This window comes from Megascapheus bottae, chromosome 32 (assembly GCF_031878675.1).
Source record: "Megascapheus bottae isolate mThoBot1 chromosome 32, mThoBot2.hap1, whole genome shotgun sequence".
Lineage (NCBI taxonomy): Eukaryota > Metazoa > Chordata > Mammalia > Rodentia > Geomyidae > Megascapheus > Megascapheus bottae.
Window position 1 is genome coordinate 3,598,734 of NC_143540.1, and position 16,076 is coordinate 3,614,809.

Consider the following 16,076-nt stretch of genomic DNA (forward strand, 5'->3'; position numbering starts at 1 on the left):
CTTAAAAATTAATAATAATAATAATAATAATCTGTATTGGCACTCGTAATGTATTGTACAAAGAGGCTACATTTCTTTTCTTTTCTGTGGTTGCGGGGCTTGAACTCAAGGCTTGGACACGCTCCCTGAGCTTCGCTCGCTCAAGGCTAGCGCTCGACCACTTTGAGCCACAGCGCCACTCCAGTTTTCTGGTGGTTCCTTGGAGAGAAGTCTCACAGACTTTCCTGCCCAGGCTGGCTTTGAACTGCAGTCCTCAGATCTCAGCCTCCTGAGTAGCTAGGATGACAGGTGTGAGTCCGGGGACAACTTTTGTGGGTTTTGTTGGGGTTTTTTTTTTTTTTTTTTTTTTTGAGGTGTCTGCACATCTATCCAGACCGTATGAGCCTGAGATCTGAGGATCAAGAATTGACGCCAACCCCAAGCAGGAAAAGCCAGAAGCCAGAAGCGGAGGACAAGCGTCCAGGCCCTGAGTTCACGCCTCAGTACTGGCGTGAGGACCTGAATGACTATGACACCACATTTCCACAGCAACGTGTGGAGCAAACAGCTGCTTGCCACAGCCTCGCCAGCCAGAACGACACTGAAGCGCTCAGCTTGGTGCCTGGCCCCCCGACCATCTCAACCACTGCCCCACGGCGCTGCCCCTTCTCATCTCACAAAAGCCCCAGGAGGTTGTGGAAGCAGGTCGGGCACCCGGGCTCCCCTCCTCACCCACCACTTCCCCGACCTCAGCTCTGCCTGCCCCTGCTGACTCACTGGGAAAACCCCAGTCCAGCAGAACCCCATCTCACCTTTGGGGTCCCCCCCACCGCCCGGGCCCAGGCGCTCCCCGAGGTGCGGTGCGCGGCGTGGCCGCCAGGGGGCGCGCCGATCCCGGCCTGCTGATCCCGGGCTGGGCGGGGGGGAGGGGGGCGACCCCGCACAGCCCTCCCCCCGGGGACGGGGTCCCAGGACGCCTGCGCCTCCGGATCTCAACTTCCAGCGGGGAGAAGGGGGATTCTCTCCCTCCCCACACCGCCGCCCTTCCCACGCGGCGCCCGCCCGCAGCAGCTTTTCTTCCTCTTCCCGCCCCGGCGAGAAGTGCAGTTCCGCGTACGACCGCCAGAGGCGCTGCGGGGCGGCCTCCAAGGGGGGCGTGAGTGTGAGTGTGTGTGTGTGACAGTGTGTGTGTGACAGTGTGTGTGTGTGACAGTGTGTGTGTGAGTGTGTGTGTGACAGTGTGTATGTATGTGAGTGTGTGAGAGTGTGTGTGTATATGTGTGTGACTGTGTGTGTGTGACGGTGTGTGAGTGTGTGTATGTGTGTGTGACAGTGTGTATGTGAGTGTGTGAGTGTGTGTGTATATGTGAGTGTGTGACTGTGTGAGTGTGTGACTGTGTGTGAGTGTGTAAGTGTGTGTATGTGTGTGAGAGTGAGTGTGTGCATGTGTAAGTGTGTGTGGGAGTGTGTGACTGTGTGTATGTGTGTGAGTGAGTGTATGAGTGTGTGACTGTGTGTATGTGTGTGTATGAGTGTGAGAGTGTGTGCATGTGTGTGTGAGTGTGTGAGTGTGTGTATGTGTGTGAGTGTGTGTATGTGTGTGAGTGAGTGCGTGTGTGACTGTGTGTATGTGTGTGTGAGAGTGAGTGTGTGCATGTGTGTGTGTGACTGTGTATGTGTGTGCGTGTGTAAGTGTGTGTGAGTGTGTGACTGTGTATGTGTGTGAGTGTGTGTATGTGTGTGTGCGTGTGTAAGTGTGTGAGTGTGTGACTGTGTGTATGTGTGTGTATGTGTGTGAGTGAGTGTGTGTGTACGTGTGCGTATGTGTGTGAGTGTGAGTATGTGTGTGTGTTGGTTGTGTGTGTGCCAGCCCTGGGGCTTGAACTCAGGGCCTGGGTACTGTCTCTTTTCTCTCTCTCTTTTTTTTTTTTGCTCAAGGCTGGCACTCCTAACCACTTGTGCCACCTCTCCACTTCTGCCTTTTGTTAATTAATTAATGGGACATGACATTCTCATGGGCTTTCCCTGCCTGGGCTGGCCTTTGAACTGGGATCCTCAGATGTCTAGGATTACAGGAGTGAGCCTCCGGGCCTGGCTGGAGGGTGTTTGGTGGTGGTTGTTTTATTTTATTGTATTAGAAAGAGACTAAGTGACCAAGCTCAGGGGTGTGAGATCTCTCCCGGCTCCTACCCTTAACACACAAGGGATGGCCAGTAAGCTTGGTCTTTGAGGTGACTCAGGAAGGAGGCCTGTCACTCTTCTCTCCCCGAAGCGCTTCCACCACAGTGAGAAACTCCAGCACTGTTGGCAAATATGGGAAGCTGTTTAATTTCTGTCCTCCGATCTCATTATTCCCATGGAGGGAGTGGAGTAAAGGCCAAACAATCTAAAATGATGGATGGCAAGAATATATTTGGTGGCAGAAGCCCTGGGATAATTTTTATAGTAAATTTAAGTTTGTGTTCACATTACTAATAATTCCTAAGTACAAATAAACTCCTTGATCCAGGAACCTCTTCGCTCTGAGGAAACTACCGATGGCTTTTGAAGCATCTTCCCAACAGAAAACTTCCTCTCACTGCCCTCCTGGAGTTTTCCAGAAACTTGGTCAATCAAATGCCTTCTCCTCAGCCTTTGATGTTGGAGTGGACTGAGGATAGGCCTGCCCTTTGGTCTCATGGCAAAGAATGAGATTGAGCCCTAAAGATCAAAGGGAATTTATCGCCTGTTAAATCAAAATATAGGTGCAGGAATTCAATTCCTTCCTTAACTCACGCAATAATCATTGATTTACCAGGTCAGATGTATCAGGCTCTACCCTAGATACTCGTCCAGCTTCATTTCACTTAGCAGAAATTTGCTCAGGTCAGGCGCTGATGGCTCATATCGTAATCCTAGCTATTCAAGCCCCATGGCTGACAAAAAGTGGAAAAGAAAAAGAGAAATGCTTAGCACTAGGTGGATTCAGTAAACAGCACTTAGTGATTTCAGCCAAAGCCAGCCTCATGCTGAGCCTCCCACCCTGGGCGTCCAGAAAGCAGTCACATGTCAGTGTCTAGCCCAAATTGCCCCGAGCGGCTTCTTCCCCCCTTCCTCCCTGTCCTTTCCTTCTCATGGCGCAGCTCAGCCTTTCACCACGTCTTGCAACAACTGAGAGTAGCATGAACCCAACGTTGGTCAATTTTTCACCATCTGTTGCCAAATCGACCCCATTTCCTGCGAACTAACCTCATTTCTGTTTTTGATAGGGCTCCAGGGACTAGATGGGTTCAGAGAAAGTGGACGGCACAGTAGATCTAGATTCTGCAAGAGGACTGATATGGGGCCTGTGGTCTCTCTGTGGCCAGGAAGGCAGAGCAGTTAGCAAGACTTCAAACTGGCTAAATGATTCCTTTCCAAGTCCATTGACAAGAGCGGAGAAGTTTGGCTGTGGGAACCTGGAAATGAGAACCGATGTGGTCATGAAAAGTATCTCTAAGCCAGGCACACTATCAGTGCTGGGTCACACCTGGAGTGCTGACTAGTCAGAAGGCTGAGATCTGAGGATCATGCTTCAATGCCAGCTAGCCAAGACTTTTTTTCCTGCCAGTCCTGGGGCTTGAACTCAGGGCCTGGGCACTGTCCCCGGGCTTTCCTCAAGGCTAGCTCTCTTAGTAACTACCAAAACTACCAGTCAGAAATGGAGCTGCAGCTCAAGTGGAGGAGAGTCAGCCTTGAGTGAAAAAGTGAAGAGACAGCACCTACACCCTGAGTTCAGGTTCCAGCACCCACACAAAAGGAGGAGGAGGAGGAGGAGGAGGAGGAAGAAGAGAGGGAGGAGAAAGAGGAAGGACAAAAATGGGGGGGGGGGGAATCTCCAAGACCAAGAATAGGACTTCATTCACTCACTCATAGTTATTTTTATAAATTAAATAGAGACAGCTACCTGGGAGGCAGGAATCAGGAGGATCATGATTTGAGGCCACTCAAGGGATTAAAAATTCACAAGCTGCTCCATCTCAAATGAGCCAGGTATGATGGAGTGCATGTGTGTGCATGTGTGTGTCTACATGTGTGTGCGTGTGATTTTAACTATGCAGAGGTAAAAGAATCAAGATCTGAGGCTAGGCTGGGTGCTAGCTGCACATGCCTGTCATCCTAGCTATTCAAGACACTTAGATCTGAGGATCAAGGTTTAAAGCCAGCCCCGGGCAGAAAAGTCCCCTGGGAGACTCATCTCCAATTAACCAATCAAAAACTGAAAGTGGCTCTGTGGCTCAAGTGGTAGAACTCTAGCTCTGATCACAAAGAACTCAGGAAGCCTTGAGTTCAAGCCCCACAACCAACAAAAAAAATATTAATTAATTAATTAATTTAATTTAATTTAAAATATATATATATATCTGATGCCAGTGGTGGAGAAGGGAGGATAAGGCTTGAGGGGGGGGGGAGGAGATTGGTTCACAGGATTAAAGGTGAGAACCTGGCTAAGGCAAGAACTAGCCAGGGAGTTGAGAAACCTGTGGATGGAGCCCCGTGGCCTGGATCTTGATAAGGACTCACTGAAGTTCACAGCATGGCATGTGACTGGCCAGTTTGTGTGTGGGGGGGGAATGTGTCCAGCTCCCATACCTGTGAAAAATGACAGCTCTAGTCAGGCCACCCGAGGCCAAATATTTCCTTCATGACGAAAGGGAGGAACGGAAGATGCATCACTCAACCTCTGAAAGTTATGAACACAGCCCAGTTTTCCAGGACCGAGCCACCTGCCATCCCCCTAGAGTCCCCTCCTCTGATGAAAGCCACAGGTCTGGGGCCTGGGGCTCCATTTGTTGAAGCTAGCCCTCCTCTTTCTTGGGGGGGGGGGGCGGGAGATGCATTTTGTTCTGCTCGCCATTTGCTTTGCATGAATGGACTGCTGCTAGTTCTCCCCTGGGTCCAGCCTCCAACTGTTTCCCCTGAGAAAATCCTCCTTTCCCTTCCCCTGCCAAATCTTGGGTCCCAAATCTGGCAAGCCCATAATAGGTCACCTGAAAGTTGGGAGACTCAGGGGTGTCAGGAGCATGGCTCAACTCTACTCTGAGAGACTCAGGACCTGCGAGCTATTGCGTAAGTCCCATGCCCCAAAGGCTGGGAGTCGAATCCCGTGTGTATGTGTATGTGTGTGCTGATGCTGACGCTTGAACTCAGGGACTTTGCACTCTCAGATTTTTGCCTCAAGACTGGTACTCTCTGCCACTTGACCCACAGATAAATATGTATTTCTTCTTTTCTTTTTTTCTTTTTGCCAGTCCTAGGGCTTCAACCTAGGGCCTGCACACTATGCCTAAGCTTCTTTGCTCAAGGCTAGTGCTCTAGCACTTGGGCCACAGTGCCACTTCTGGCTTTTTCTGTGTATATGGTACTGTGTGTTTGGAATGGAACCCAGGGCTTCGTGCATGCCAGCTGAACACTCTACCACGAGGCCACAGTCTCAGTCCACCAGGCAGCTTTTCTGTTGCCTACCTTGACCCACAGCCCCTGAACCTTATGAGGTGAGCCCGGGCACTGCCCTAAGACCCGGGGCAGGCACAGACACAGTTCCAGGATAACCCAGCCAAATCTCCAGCTGGCTCTCCTCACTGAACCAGGAATGCTGCCTGGCCTGTCCTTCAGGCTGTCTGTCTGCCATCTTTCTCGGAGTGACATTCTGCCTCCAAAGCTATGCTCAACTGTCAACAGCATTATCCTCCTGCTTTGTGCTGGCCCCCCACCAAACAGAGCAAGGCGCCGAATGCTTAGTATCCCAACACTCCCCCAGACAAGAGGGCCAACCTGGGCCATGGGGTGTGAGCAGTCAAAAAAAAGCCCAAACAAGTTAGCTAGTATCAACTTCTTTCCAAAGATGGGATCTTTTTGTTGCTGTTGTTGGCCATGGGACTCGGGGCACTGTCCCTGAGCTTTTTGTTCAAGGCTAGCACTCTACCACTTTGAGCCACAGCACCACTTCTAGTTTTCTGGTGCTTCACTGGAGATGGACTATCCTGCCTGGGCTAGCTTTGCACCACGATCCTCAGATCTCAGCCTCCTGAGTAGTTAGGATGACAGGCGCGAGCCACTGTGCCCAGCAGAATCTGACAATATGTACAAATGATTTCTTAATATGAGTTCTTCTCTCCTGTTCTCCCTCCCTCCCTCCCTTCCTTTCCCCTTTCCTTCTGCTTGACTTCAAATTGTCTCTCGGTGCAGGGATTATAGGTGTGTGTCACCACACCCAGTCCAACTAACCTTTTCTATTCTGGCTACTACCTGGCTCCCTGTAATCTTTCATGTCTGGAAGCACAGAACAAAGGCTAGTGATACAACCTGCTTCTGTCATCCTTCCAACAGTCATACCATAAATATCTGGCTGAGGAGACACCTCATACCTTCCTAAAAGGCGCCAGTCTCCCTGCTTCCTCATTGCAGCTCAGGAGCCAGCAAGGCACATTCCGCACTGCCAGGCATGCCTGTCACCAAACAAACAAACAGACAGACAGACAGACAAACAATAAAGATCTTGGGTTTCCAGGTTCCTTTCTGGGCCTACATCTGTCATCTTAGCTACTGGGGAGGCTGAGATCAGAGGATCGTGGGTTGAAGCCAGGCTGCAGATGCTTATCTGCAGTTAACGGGCAAAGAGCCCAAAGTGTGGGAGTGGCTCTTGTGGTAGAGTACCAGCCTTGAGTGGAAAAGCTCAGGGGCAGTGGCTAAGCCTTCCTCTCTCCCCCACCCTCCAGAACCCAGGGTGTCCATTTCCTGGGCAGGGCTGAGATTCTGCATTGGAATTACCAGCTTGCCTCTCAGGGAGAGGTGTTTGGCACTTGCCTGGTAGTGTGAAGCCTGGGTGCTGTGGCACTGACTCACCCGTCCCCCCAGGCACTGATACTCAGATACTTGGAGTTATCAAGCCACTGCCCAGGCTGTAAAATCCCAGGCAGGCTGTTAATTTGCTCCCCTTATCCCTAGACCCTGGCCCCAGCACCGTGTGACTCATACCACCTTTCCTCATCCCTGCCTGTCTGATTCTGCACGGAGCTCTTTCAATATTTGCAACTAATTTTCCAACACTTTATCCTCAACTGATTTCTATAATCCTCTCATCTGGGACTTGCTTTCGTTCAGACTCCAAGGTCCTGGTAATTACTTATCCCTTCTAACTCAATTACAGGAGTTTATTTATTTTTTCTCACTTCCTCTTTCCTTTCATTGTTAGGACCAGGAGGGGAGGCTAGTGAACTCTCCAGGAGGAGAATTGGATTAAGGACCAGAGATATCTCAGACTTCCCTTCCTGCTTCGGCCTCTGCCCTGGAGATCTCATTTCTAACCAGTCTCACGCTGTCATTCCACCTGGGAAATGGCAAATGAAAGCAGGCCTCCCCTGCTCACGCCTGTCATCCTAGCTACGCAGGAGACTGAGATCTGAGCATCATGGTGCAAAGCCAGGCCAGGGAGCTGGGAATGTGGCTTAGTGGTAGAGTGCTTGCCTAGCAAGAATGCAGCCTTGGGTTGATTCCTCGGTACCACACAAACAGAAAAAGCTAGAAGTGCTGCTATGGTTCCAGTGGTTGGTAGAGTATTAGCCTGGAGCAAAAGAAAACCCAGGAACAGTGCCCAGGCCCTGAGTTCAAGCCCCAGGACACCAATACACGCACACACACACACACACCACACACACACACACACACACTCTCCTGGAGGTAGGAGTCTGAGTCTGGGGACTGGGTGCTGATGGCTCACACCTGTAATCCTTTAGATACTCAGGAGACTAAGATCTGAAGATTGTCATTCAAAGCCAGCCCTGACAGAAACCTCCTCCTGAGACTCTTATCTCTAATTAATCACTCAAGAACCAGTTGCGGGGCTGTGTGCTCTAGTAGAAGAGTGCTAGCCCTCAACAAAAGAACTCAGGTACAGTGCCCAGGCCCAGCATTCAAGCTCAACAACAACAACAACAACAACAACAACAACAACAACACACACACACACACACACACACACACACACGAGTCTGAGGAAGGCGTATAATTGAACTGTGGGCAACTCTTTTTGTCTTTGCAAATCCCATCTAGAGCTGGATGGGGTGGGGGAGAAGCATTCATTTGTTCATTCATTTTACAAATAACTCTTTGAGACACTTCCAAGTGTCAGGCCCCACGCTGGGCGGCATTGTGAGACAGATGAGGTGAATAAGACACAGAGTTTGTTCCCCTGGGACTCACAAAGTCTGGGGCTGGGGGCGGGGGAGCCCTAGAGAGTCCAGACAATGAGCGTTCAGTGACAGAGGTGGCAAAGAACTGTGGGAGAAATACTACAAGCCCCCAAGTTCCTACTTCCCGAAGCCATCAGACCTATTCCTTCAAACTCCCAAGCCAGAGCTCTTCAACTCAGAGCTCAGAGCTGCCTCCAGGTCCTGCTGCAGCGCAACAGGTCTTTACAACCAAACTGGGGGAAGAAAACCACACAACAGACTGGAAGTGTGGCCCAAATGGCAGAGCCTCAGTATCCAGGAGAAGAAGGAGAAGGAGGAGGAGGAGGAGGAGGAGGAGGAGGAGGAGGAGGAGGAGGAGGAGGAGAGAAGTTGAGTTTCCTGACCTTTCCTGCCCTGACTGGTTTAGAACCATGGATCCTCAGATCTCAGCCTCCTGCACAGTTAGGTTGACAGGCAGGCTGGAGCCCCTGATACCCAGTTGATCGTTCTCTCCTGTTGAAAAACAAACACAAACCTTCCAAGCTCCCGCAGCTGCTTGGCAGTCAGTGTACTGGCTCCTGCAGGCACAGGGAGTCAGTCAGTCTTTGAACTAAGAAGAGTTTTGCGGGAGGGGTTTGGAGGGTGTGCAACTTTGCTCAAACCTCAACTCTGAGCCTTGTACCTGTCTGGTCAGCAGGAAACACCAAAGATATGGTCAAGAGCCAAACACCCAGCAGGACCTGGATACCGTGGGCCATTTGCTCCTCCATCCTGTTGCACCCTATGTTAGGCTTGGCATCTGGCCTCTGCCTCAACACACGATTTGAGTCTTTACTCCAGTTTGAGTCTGGCTAGCCAGATGTCACACCTGGAAGCGACCATAACCAAATCTCTAACACCCACTTGGTCTCTCCAAATCCAATTTGGCTCCTGATCCCCAGGGAGCCCAGCCTGGATGCTCATTCTAGGTCCTACACTTGGTCTTCTCCCACCTAGTGCCCTCTGGGGCCAGCATTCTTCCCCCGAGCCTCACCTCAGCGCCGAAGCCCGGAGGCTAGACGAGCAGAGGTAACAAGTAGTTAGTTACCTGTCTGAAGGCTCGCCGCAGTGAAATCCCCACCTCACTTCCTCATTTCCAGAAGGATCACAACCCCAAGAAAGCTCTTGAGTCAGTCTTGGTTGTTCCGTTGTATTTTGTTTTGCTGTTTTTTCCTGAATACTGAAGTTTACATCCTCTCTAGCTGAGTGATTGTGCTGGCCCCAGGACTTGAACTCAAGGCCTCACACTCTTGTTTAGCTCTATTCACTCCAGGATGGGGCTCTACCCCTTGAGCCACACCTCCACTTCTGGCCCCCTTTTTTTTTTTTTGGTGGGTAATTTGAGATGAGAGTCTCACTTACTTTTCTGTTTGTGCTGGCTTCAAACTGTGATTCTGAAATTTCAGCCTCTTTGAGTAGCCAGGATTACAGGTGTGAGCCACCTGCACACAGCTTCTAGGGAGAATTTTTTCCCCCCAGTCCTGGGGTTTAAACTCAGGGCCAAAACACTGTCTCTGAGCCTCTCTGTACATAAGGGTAGTGTTTTACCAGTTGAGCCACAGTGCCACTTCTTCTTCTTCTTCTTTTTTTTTTTTTCTTCTGTTTATGTCGTACCCAGAAATCGAATGCAGGGCTTCATGCATGCGAGGCAAACGCTCTTCCAGCACTGCATTCAGCTTTGTCTGTTTGGAAGTGGTAAGAAGGTAGGTGGGGTGGCTGGCTCATACCTACAATTCCAGCACCATGGAGGCAGAGGAAAGAGAAGCTCAAGGCCAGCTTGGAGCTATGTAGAGAGGCTCTGTTAAAGGAGGAAGAGGAGAAGGAGGAGAGGATGGAGGAAGAGGAGGATGATTATTGTTCTTCCACTTCCAAGTCCTCCCCAGATGTTCACCACTGGAAAATAACACCTGCAAAGCTCATTGAATGAGCTTGAGCGGAAGTACAGACACAATTTCCGGATGCTGTAACAGGGGGAACTCTGGATTTCTGTGCTTTGCTTGGCCTGTGTTACATCCTCCAGGCCATTTTATCCTATGTACAGTCAGGTGTGTTTTCCCTATTCTTTTTTCTTTTTCCTTCTTTTTCAAATAACAGATGACCTAATGGTGCTCAAAGTCGATTATCATTCTTTGTGTTTTGTTTTGAAATTTTGCTGCCACGAATGCCATGCATTAGGCCTCGTCTCAGAAAACAGTGAACAGACTGACTGTAGTTTTGGAGGGCGGGTTATGGGACGGGGGTGGGGGGTGTCAGTGGTGTGGCAGGAACAGCGGCGCTGGCCCCAAAGAGATGGCATCCCATTCTTTATTTCAGATTTCAGCACTGTGCTACATGGTTGCAAGTGAAAGAGATTTGCCCAACAACACCCGGGGTTTCATGGTCAGAGGTAGGAAAATAAATAATAGATATACACTCAGTACTCCAGGAATTTACAATGTGGTAGGAGCTGTGAGTGCACACATACACATACACACACACATACACTATCAAAACAGAATCCCCAGGGGCTAACTCAGTTCTCTTATAGAAAGTTCACTGAAAGATTTTTTCTTTTTAAATTGTTGTAGCTCTGTAGCAAAGTGCTTGCCTATCAGGTACAATGCTCTGGTTCAATCCCCAGTATGATTTTTGGTTTGTTTTTTTTTTTGGTGCCACTACTAGGGCTTGAACTCAATGTCAGAGCACTGTCCCTTAACTTTTGTGCTCTAGGCCGATCCTTTACCACTTGAGCTGCATCACCACATCCAGCTTTTGTTTATTTTTTGCCAGTCCTGGAGCTTGAACTCAGGGCTTGGGCACTGTTCCTGAGTTTTTCTTGTTCAAGGATAGAGTTGTACCAGTTGAGCCACAGGGCCACTTTCAGCATTTTCTGTGTATGTGGTACTGAGGAATGAAACCCCAGGGCTTCATGCATGCGAGGCAATCACTCTACCACTAAGCCACCTTCCCAACCCTCAGATTTGATGTTCTTAAATGGCTTTATTTTCTACTTCCTTCCATGAAGTGGAATTCAGGGGGATCATTCAGGTGGTAGAAAACCCACAGACCTCAGTGGTATGTGTCTACCATTCCACCCTATAGAGGAAGTATAATGGCTAGGTACCTCTGTTGTCACAGTGACAAAGAGAAGCACAAATAAGAGGATTACAAGCCAGGCTAGCAGTCTATAACAGCAAGACCTTATCTAAGGAACAACTAGTGTAGTTGGGCACTAGTGGCTCAGTCTTGTCATCCCAAGGTGTCTGAGATCTGAGGATTGCAGTTCAAAGCCAGCCTTGGCAGGGACGTCCATGAGACTCTTATTTCCAAATAACCACCAGAAAAATGGGAAGTGGTGCTGAGGCTCAAAGTGGTAGAGGGTTAGCCTTGAGCAAAAGAAGCTCAGGGACAGCACCAAGGCACTGAGTTCAAACCCCAGGTTCAACAACAACAACAGCACGGACTGGCCAAGTGTCTCAAGTGGTAGAGTGTCTGCCTGACAAGCATGGAGGGCCTTAGTTCATACCCCAGAACCACAAAAACAAAACAAAAGAATAAGTGTTTCTGTTTCTGGGCTGAGACAGGCTGAGGAAAGTCAAAAATAAATAAATAAACAAACAAACAAACAAACACAGATTGGTCATTTCAAACCTATTTTCCTTCTAAGATGGAGACAGAGCAATGGAAAAGTAACTGACCAGTTCATCTCAGGTTATCATTTCTGTAAAATGATTAAAGCCTGTGAAACTCCAGGATCATGTCTGTGGAAAATGAGGCAATTCGGTCCTTATCTCCATAGTCCTGATCTCTCTGCAGGTGGGATAATAGGTTTACTTGGAGCTTGGTGACAAAGATCTGTATTGGTCAGTGACCTCAATTTGATTTTTAGCCTAGTCTGCACAAGAGCTTAGTCCAAAACAATGGCCTTCTGCAATTTCTATTTAACAGCGAGGAAGATTACTTCTAGTTCCTGTATAGCCTGCTGCCTGAGCTTTTCTTTCCCTTAACACAAGCTCTCTATCACTGGAGCTATAACTCCACTTTCAGCCTTTTAAAAAGGTGGTTTGTTGGAGAGAAGGGTCCACTAGACTTCCCTGACTAGTCTTCAGATCTCAGGCTCCTGAGGAGCTAGGATGACAGGCCTGACTTACCAGTACCAGCAATGCTGCAACTCTTAAATGCTGCCACTGAAAAACAATGAAAAAAAATTTAGTACTGAGGATTGAATCGAGGGTGTTGTACATTCTAGGCAAGTGATTTATACTAAAGAACATCTCCAGACTTTCCCGTTTTTTTTTTTTTAATTTAATTTATCTCCCAAATGACCGTATTCCTACTTATCTACACTGTTCTTTCTGCTTGGGGTAGGTTCCATTCCACACCCAAATTATACTTGGCTGTTTTTCAAACTGGAAGCTATTTGTTCCTTCCTTAGGGGAACCTTTGCTTCCCTTCTAGATTAATTTCCTTATTATCATTTGCTTTCACAATATCAGGCGTTCTCCCTCCCCCCACTATGACACTTAGATGTAATTTGCAGTTAATCGTGGGATGACTTCATTAATGACTGTTTCTTCCTGTGCACCCTAAGTTGCAGAGATGGAATTGTTGTTTATCCATGTCAGCATCACCCAGCCCAGGGCTTCAGCTACCCAATGGCTGGGACTGAGGCACTTTGTTTTCGTGTGCCAGTATTGAGTACTGAGGATCTGGATACTGTTTCTTTGCTTTTGTCCTTTCAAGGCTGGCACTCTACCACTTGAGCCACAGCTTCACATTTTAGCCAGTTTTGGTGATAGTCTCATGGCTTTTCCTACCCAGGCTGGCTTTTGAATTCTGATCCTCAGATTTTGGCTTCCTGAGTAGCAAAGATTACAATAATAATCCATGAGTGCTTGGCCATGCTTGCTTTAATTTATTTATTTTTTTAATTTTTGCCAGTCCTGGGGTTTGAACTCAAAGCTTGGGCTCCGTCCTTGAGTACTTTAGCTCAAGCCTAGTGCTCTGCCACTTCACCTACAGCACCACATCCAGCCTTTTCTGGGTATGTGGTACTGAGGAATTGAACCCAGGGCTTCATTCATGCTAGCCAAGCACTCTACCGCTAGGCTATACTCCTGGCCCTTATTTTCATTTTTAACTTTATGTTTATTCATTATTTATTTATGTATTTTTCTCTTACTGAGGCTTGAACGCAACACCTTTCCTTTCTACTTGGCTTTACTTATAGATTCTTTTTTTTTTTTTTTTTTTTTTGCCAGTTGTGGCTTGAACTCAGGGCCTGAGCACTATCCTTGGACTTTCTCAAGGCTAGAGCTCTAACACTTGAGCCTCAGCACCACTTCCATCTTTTTTCTATGTATGTGGTACCGAGGAATCGAACCCAGGTCTTCGTGCATGCTAGGCAAACACTCTACCATTAGGCCCCTACTTATACATTCTATGTCCATGTACTCTCCCGGTTGAGCTATTATAGGGACACGGGGTACCCTACAGTAGATTTACAATATGTAAATATGCAAACATAGAAAGAATCTAACCCAAGACCTCATGCTATCTAGGCAAGCAGTCTCCCACTGAGTTCTTATCCCCTTGCTCCACAATTTTGTTTTACCTTCAAGCCTGTCAGTAAAGGAAGGATTGCGAAATTTCCTGGTTGTGGTGAGGGACCACAGAAAGAAAAAGCAAGCCACAAAAAAAAAAAATAAATAAAAGGTGGTGGGAAAGGTGAGTCCTCTCTGCAAACAGTTGTTTCAGTTGTCCTAACCTTAAACCTGAACATGTAGAAGAATCTTGGGAGGGCTGGGGGGAGCCTGGCTCAAGCGGGGCAGGGCGCCTGCTCAAGACCCTGAGTGCAATCCCCAGTATTACCAAAACCAATCAATCAATCTTGGGCTTTTTTTTTTTTTTTTTGCCAGTCCTGGGCTTGAGCTCAGGGCCTGAGCACTGTCCTTGGACTTTCTCAAGGCTAGAGCTCTACCACTTGAGCCTCAGCACCACTTCCAGCTTTCTTTCCTATGTATGTGGTACCGAGGAATCGAGCGCGGGTCTTCGTGCATGCTGGGCACGCACTCTACCGCTAGGCCGGACTCCCGGCCCGTCTCGGGCTCTAAGGTCTTGACGTTCCCATGGAAGTGACCGTCCACAGCGCAGTCACCGTGGCTAGCGTGGGCCCAGCATCCCCATCCCCAGCCAAGCCGAGAAGTCTGAGGACCCATGAGGAAGTGGGGGGGGGCGGTGTACCTGGGGAATGGGGGTGCATAGATTCCCAAGTTCCAGGACAGGAGCTCAGGTCTGTCTTCAAACTCGCTTGCCCCGGGGATTCCATCGGCCGCAACCTCAAACCGATGGCGGCCCGCCGGCTGGAGAGGGCGCCGCGGTCAGCTGGTGCAGCCGCGGAGGCCAGCGATTGGACGTCCCGCGTGGTGGGCGGAGAAAGGGGCGTGGCCCCGAGGGAGGCGGGGCTTGGAGGCGCGCGCACGACGGCGGCGGCCGCGGCGGCGGCAGCGCGCGCGCGCGCCGGATCGGGCGGTCGGTGTTTGGCGGCGGTCGCGGCGGCCGGCGCTGGCGGAGGGAGCGCGGGGCCGCGTCGGGAGGGTGTAGTGCGTCGTGTGGACAGACAGGGGGTGACGGAGAGAAAGAGAGGCGAGGATGGGGGCGCGGGAGCGGGGCGCTGGCGGCGGCGGCGCGGGTTGCTGACGGACGCCCTCAGGAACCGGCGGCGGCGGCGCGGCGGCGCGGCGGCGCAGCGCAGGGCAGGTGAGTGCGGCGGCGGCGGGGACCCGGATGCGGCGCCGGGTGGGACCCGCGGGGCGTCGGGGCCGGTGTCTGACTGGAAAGCCGGCGCCTGTGTGTGTGTCGTTGGTGGTGGGGGGAGGGCTTGCACCCCAGTTTCCTGTCCGCGCGTGTGTGGGGTGCGGAGGGGACGCCCCGGGGCTCTCGGAGGGCAGCGGCGCCCCGAGGCCTCCCGGGCTCCGGGCCGGGCCGGGGCTCCGCGCGGCTGGGGCGGGGCGGCCTTCGCCCCGGGTCCGGTCCGCCGCCGCCGACACCCCGGGGGCTCCCCGACTCTCTTCAAGGTGCTTCCCTTTTTCTTTAAAGAAGAAAAGAGAAAAATTCTTTCTTAGCGTGTACACAGGAACGTGGTGTTGTTGTTCAAGGAAATTCCGCACTCCGGGGTGGGGGTGCGGCGCCGACACACCCACACCCACCCGCCAGCGCCGGGCGGGGGAGGCCTGGCTTCCAAGGCCGGGTGCTCCCATCCCCGGGTGCATTCCGCGGTGGGGGGCCTGGGGGGCCTGGGGGGCCTGCGGGGCCGGGGGCAGAGCTCCAGCGTGTGTGTAGGAGTCGTGGTGCTGGAAGAATCCTGAGGTGTCTTTTTTTCCCCGTGGGGTCTCGGGTCCTTGAGTGAGCATGGTAGCCCCCCAGGGATTCAGAATGGGGTTAGGATGGACGGATGTGAGACCCCTTAAACTTGAGTGGCTTTTTTTTTTTTTTTTGCATGCTGATCCTGGAGCTCGAGGGCCTGAGTGCTGTCTGTTCCTCTCACTCTCTTTTCCCCCCCTCCGCAACATCCCCTTTATTCAAGGCTAGTGCTCTGCCCCTCGAACCACAGCTTTATTTCCACATTTTTTTTTTTCCTTGCCCAGGCTGGTTCCGAACCATCGATCCTCACATCTCAGCCTCCTTAGTAGCAAGGATTACAGGCACGAGCCACCAGCTGTCCCCTCCAGATGCTTTTTGATGTCTAACCAATCTTCCGGTGACACTTGAGTTACTTGTTACAGAGTATAAACACCAGGAGAGTTTTTGGAAACAAGACTCCTTTTTCTGTATTGCTACATCTTCCAGGGAGTGACAAGTGCTTGTGTAAACATCTCTGTGGGCAGTCTT

At 50.5% G+C, this 16,076-nt stretch overlaps 1 protein-coding gene and 1 long non-coding RNA gene across 2 annotated transcripts in view; one reads left to right on the forward strand and one right to left on the reverse strand.

Moving 5' to 3' along the window:
* Positions 1–2,291: 2,291 nt before the first annotated feature.
* Positions 2,292–6,449, reverse strand: LOC150043040 (uncharacterized). Its single transcript, XR_016533472.1, has 4 exons — positions 6,366–6,449; positions 3,208–3,416; positions 2,774–2,894; positions 2,292–2,679 (listed from the first exon to the last, which is right to left on the reverse strand). It is a non-coding gene; the product is annotated as an uncharacterized LOC150043040 (long non-coding RNA).
* Positions 6,450–14,719: 8,270 nt separating this feature from the next.
* The window catches only part of Pik3cb (phosphatidylinositol-4,5-bisphosphate 3-kinase catalytic subunit beta), a 59,062-nt gene continuing 57,705 nt past the window's right edge, over positions 14,720–16,076 (forward strand). The window contains exon 1 of the mRNA XM_090323606.1: positions 14,720–14,945. The gene's annotated coding sequence lies outside the window, so the exon portion shown is untranslated. The remainder of the gene's footprint in view (positions 14,946–16,076) is intronic.